This window comes from Hylobates moloch, unplaced genomic scaffold (assembly GCF_009828535.3).
Source record: "Hylobates moloch isolate HMO894 unplaced genomic scaffold, HMol_V3 SCAFFOLD_4, whole genome shotgun sequence".
In the NCBI taxonomy this organism is placed as follows: Eukaryota; Metazoa; Chordata; class Mammalia; order Primates; family Hylobatidae; genus Hylobates; species Hylobates moloch.
Window position 1 is genome coordinate 70,276,964 of NW_026652279.1, and position 5,978 is coordinate 70,282,941.

Below are 5,978 nucleotides of genomic sequence, written 5' to 3' on the forward strand. Positions count from 1 at the left end.
GTACTTTGGGAGGCTGAGGCAGGTGGATCACTTGAGGTCAGAAGTTCAAGACCAGTCTGGCCTAACTGGTGAAACCCCATCCCTACAAAAAAAAATACAAAAATTAGCCAGGTGTGGATGTGTATGCCTGTAATCCCAGCTACATGGGAGCCTGAGGCAGGAGAATCACTTGAACCAGGGAGGCAGAGGTTGCAGTGAGCCAAGATTGCACCACTGAACTCCAGCCTGGACAACAGAGCAACACTCCGTGTCAAAAAAATAAATACATAAAAATTTATAAACAAATAAAGGCAAGCAAGGATTGGTGAATAATCTATAGAGAAAAAAAAATTTGTTTAAGGGCATGATGCCAAGAATACTGTGTACCTTGGACAGGCAAAGAAAACTAAGTTCAGTAGAATAGTGAGAATTAAAGGCAGCCTGCAAGGAGGCCAGAAATGCCTCTTAATTCCAACTACATTTTTTTTGGTACAGGTCTTCCTTCCTTTCCATGTTCTGTTACTGTTATCTGTTCACAGTCTTTCTCCGTGAGACTATGAAAGCTTTATGAAAAAGTCCACCTGCTGTTTAACTTTGTATTCCTTGTATGTGGCATAGTACATAGTATGTATGCATTTTATTTATTTGGATCTATATTCACAGTAAATAAATTCTTTATTAGTTTGTGCTGACATATGTACACCCTTCCGTATTCACTGACCCGCACATGCAAGAAGCCTTAATAGGACTGTATGAGACAGAGAAAGAACACGGGGTTCTTCAGCACAGCCCAGAAGCTGCAGTCACTTTATCAGGTGTCCCTTCCTTAGTTCCTGATTATCCGTTCTGATTCCTTTTCTCTCCACTGAGGCCATGTGCCTCATTGTAGGTACAGTGAAATGCCAAAACAATGTTTGTTTTACATTTGTCACTACATTGCTCGTTCATTTTGCTTAAAAATAATTTAATTTGTGAAACTGTCAAAACTGCAAATTGAGTCAACATCTTAAGCCCTTATAAATTTTTCTTTTTAATTTCCTTCCGTCAATAAAGAGACACAGTGTTAAAAGTCTGCTATTACTGAGATAATTTTAATAATCATTTTAATTAGAACAACTAAACATAAGTTAGCTAAGCGCATATGGAATAAAGCAGCAAAATGCTCTAAAGAATCTTATTGGGGGTTGAAGAAATGAAGTATAATTATCCAAAACCATGGGTTAAGAAGAAGAAAGAAAGAAGCAAGGAAATTAAAGGCAGAGAGGCCAGAACGATAGTGAAATAACCATGTTAGATGAATGTGTCTTTTCCAGTTCCTTGGGTATACAATTTTTATAAAACGTGAAAGACGCTACATGGATGATCACAGATTTGTTCTTTTATGAAAACTTAAACAAGATCTTAAAATATTTTCCCTTTAGATACCACAATTTTTTTCTTTCTCCTTCACAAAAGAGCTTCTTTGGAAATGCTGATTAATACAATGGAGACAAAAATTTATTAGTTTTATTACTTCTCCTGTTTGCTTCTCATCCTGAAAAGTGGACTATGAATCATTCCTTGATCAGCTTCTCTTATGTCTATTAATGTTCAGCATCATGTCATTCCCTTGCCTCTTGGGTTATGGGACCCTGATGCTTTCTATTTCCTCTACATTTTCTTTTAGGCAAGATTTCTGTGCAGCCATAGCTTGCCACTTGTCTTTTTATATTATTTGGCAAATGGAAATCATACATCTTGCATCTACCCTTCTCATTTCCTTTAGATTGGCACCCTTTTCATCCACCATCTTTATCCTACTTTATATTGATTTTAAAGCATCTTTTCTCTTTGTTTTCCTTATACATTTTATTTTTTTGTTTCTGTACATGCAAGCATATGACTGGCTTACTTTTCGTCAATTTTGTGACACTCCATTTAATAATTCAAAAAATCATCTGATGACGTCCTGGGTATGGCTTTTATAATTCGACCTATCTTCTCATATCTTCTGATGGTAGTCTTTCTGTCCCTTTCTTTTAGATCTTATGCATTTGTTTTCATTTTCCTGTTACTTTTTAATCTTTTTAACCAGTGTTAGTCTTTTTTTTTACCAATATGCATTAAATAATCCTGCCTGACTTCATATCCTTTTCTGTTGTGTCCTTATTAAATTATAAAACACAAAATGATATATTCATGTAAAAATCATAGTTTTCCTTCTTCCAGTGGAAGATATGTTAGAGATGTTTGTCTCCTAATATTACCTTTGAAATCTTTAGAATTATGTAATCTAGCTGTGCAAACCAGATAGTTAATATACAGATAAATGTATAACTCATTAAAAAAATTTTTAAATAGGCCGGGCGCGGTGGCTCAAGCCTGTAATCCCAGCACTTTGGGAGGCCGAGGCGGGCGGATCACGAGGTCAGGAGATCGAGACCATCCTGGCTAACACCGTGAAACCCCGTCTCTACTAAAAATACAAAAAATTAGCCGGGCGTGTTGGCGGGCGCCTGTAGTCCCAGCTACTCGGGAGGCTGAGGCAGGAGAATGGCGTGAACCCGGGAGGCGGAGCTTGCAGTGAGCCAAGATCGCGCCACTGCACTCCAGCCTGGGGGACAGAGCAAGACTCCGTCTCAAAAAAAAAAAATTTTTTTTTAATTATAAGATATAGAAAGTTATAAGAAATAAATATTTACCCCATATTTACTCATACCATTAGCTCTTTTAAAAACTTTGTAAGGAGATTAAAGTTCTTTCTTTCACCCCTCCAGTCCCACCAAGGTAAAAACCGAGAGTTATATGTACTTCCTAACTTTCTGCTTTACTTATGCAGGCATTATAATACATATATCAATATGTGTATCTATTTTTCCAAATCTCTTTCTAACACTTCTTATTACATATCAGTGTGTAACCTGCATTTTTGCTTAAAATTAGTTTATTACATATGATACATTTCCTTTAAAAAGATACATGATGTAGATGGCGCCTTAGTTTGCTTCCAGTTTTTGCTAATATAAACAATACTGAAATGGAATTTAGAATAATATGTACATGTCGCTGTGTGTATGTGTATATGTACCTACCTAACTACATGCATATATACATACATATATATACATATATTCATACATATATACATATATTCATATTCTATTATTTATGTGGGATAGATTATTACAAGAGGAATTGTTGGATAATGGAATATTTATACTTTTTTTTTTGACAGAGTCTTGCTCTGTCACTAGGCTGGAGTGCAGTGGTGCGATCTCGGCTCACTGCAATCTCCACCTCCCGGGTTCAAGGGATTCTCCTGCCTCAGCCTCCGGAGTAGCTGGGATTACAGATGTGTGCCACCACACCCAGCTAATTTTTGTATTTTTAGTAGAGACAGGGTTTCAACATGTTAGCCAGGATGGTCTCGATTTCCTGACCTCGTGATCCACCTGCCTCAGCCTCCCAAAGTGCTGGTATTACAAGCGTGAGCCACTGCGCCTGGCCTATACTTTTGTATTTTTATTTTTATTTCCAATATGGTGTGATTTTACAAATAAATATAAAGGTAATTTTATTAAAGTTTTATTTCCCACCTCATTTTCTCACACTGTAAATTCTTAAAGCAAGGAATTCTCACCAACTTTGTCCCCATATTGACTTGTGCCAACTCCTCTCTCTTTTTGAAAGAATCTTAATATTATGCCATGCTTTATTGATTATTGCAACAATTGCTTTGGCATAAAACCTGCATATTAAAATCCAATCTTTGTTTCCTCACCTTCTATTAATGTTGATGTGATATTGTCAATGGAAAGCATGCCTAACCTCAGTCTGTTAGGCTCTGTCCTCTACTCCTTTCATGTTTAGCCTTCATTTTTACTCTCTTATTATATATTCGCTCAAGAATGGATTCTTCTTCAGCCAAGAATTACACGAACAGGCTGGTTTCTTTAATCTCCTTCATTTGTCCACACAGAAACCACAATCACTCCTGGCAGCCTGGGTTCATGTTTGAGCAACCATTTAGTCAAGAAGTCATTTGGAAAATGAGAGTTATAATTAAATGTTTCACTTTACCTACAGTGGCTTTGATTACACTGGGCCTTTGGCCAAATCACCTTCTTGACCTTGGTTTTTGGCAGTCATAGAAAAGTAGTATTTGTTAAACAGACATGAAACTGTTGCTTTTCCTCCAGTACCTTTGAAAAATTCAGACCTATAATCACTCAAATGAAGCTTAATGTCCTGCCAAAGACAAAAAAAAAAAAAAAAAAAAAAAAAAAACCAGTTCTGTGTGAAGCTAGATAACAGGTCAATATGTTATATACTGTTATACTTTCTTTTTTACTGCACAATATTATTTCCCAGAAATTTTCCACTGGCTTTGTATTTTATATCTTATAAATAAATAAACCAAAAACATTTCTCATGGTTTCACTCTAATACATTTGGGACTTGAGTAACATGGATTCACTTTCTTTTTTCTTTTTCTTTTTCCTTTTTTTTTTTTTTTTTGAGACAGAGTCTCACTTTGTCACCCAGGCCCAGGCTGGAGTACAATGGCACAATCTTGTCTCAGTGCAGCCTCTGCCTCCCGGGTTCAAGTGATTCTCCTGCCTCAGCCTCCAGAGTAGCTGGGATTACAGGTGTGCACCACCACGCTTGGCTAATTTTAGTATTTTTAATAGAGATGGGGTTTCATCATGTTGGCCAGTCTTGTCTCAAACCCCTGACCTCAAGTGATCCACTCGCCTCGGCCTCCCAAACTGTTGGGATTATAGGCCTGAGCCACTGTGCCCGGCCTAGATTCACTTTCTAAGTCCGCATCTTAAGTCTCTGATTTATGATCTTTCCTCTTTGCACTGGCACTGTTTTGCCCAAAGTTGATAGCTGAAAATATTCTCTACTTGGGCAAGAATACAAATAACATTCTTTAATTTTTTTAATAATATGGACATTACTTTGCCACCTGCACATCTGTCATTTGGAGCCCATGATTCTCACTTTAATCAACAACACAAAACATTTGAACTGCAGACATTCATTGAGGGATTAACTGTCTTATTCAATAATGATGGGAGCTATCAATTCAAGACTAAGTTAGGAACTAAGTTTATTTTTCAGAAAGATAAAATGCATGTCAAACAGCCATCCCTTTATAATTTCAAAGTGACACACCAACACAATTCCCTTGAACTACTCTACAAATGACTTCCAAAAATGCTAATTTAAAGAATTTAACATAACAGGAAAATATTTCTGTATCATTTAACAAATTGCTCTTATTTCTGTGTGACCCAAGGCAAATTGCTTTACCTCACTAAGTCATAAATTTCTACAGGACAAAATTAAAGTCTTAGATGGATGATACTATCTTTTTTACTTTTCTAAAGTTCACATTTCATAATCTACAACAGTACGTATTGAAGATGTTCAATTCAGACTTAAAAAACAGGGAAAAATGTGTCTTTTCTAAAGAACAAGGATGCTTTCTTTAATCAGACAATGGATAGAAAATCACTCTGTGCTTTTCCTCCCTTTGGCAACTAGAAAGCTTGGAATCAAATTCTACGTTCAGTTAATATGATTTTCTTATCCTAGTTTCCTGGCATAATATCTACCATCTCTGTAATTTATTTAACTTTTATTTTCTGAAATTAATTTTACCTACAGTATATGTATTTTACTCTATGCCACCTCATATCTTTTGGGACTTAAATGCATGATAAATATGTATAAAAATATTTTCATTTTGACCATCCACTTATATTCTGTTTCATTTTTTTTACTTGCATATTTTTACAGATTTTTGGGTGAAATATTTGTGCTTGATTGTAAAAATTCTATATTTTTAATATAGAGTTTTAAATAAATAAAAAATACTTAAAGAACATTCAAATTATCCATTATTTTTGTGGATGTTTTTGTTGTAAGAAACATAAACCTACTCAAACAAGATAAAGCCAGAAAGGGCACTGATTGAACAAATGCAGGGAGTTTGATGAAACACAAGGCAG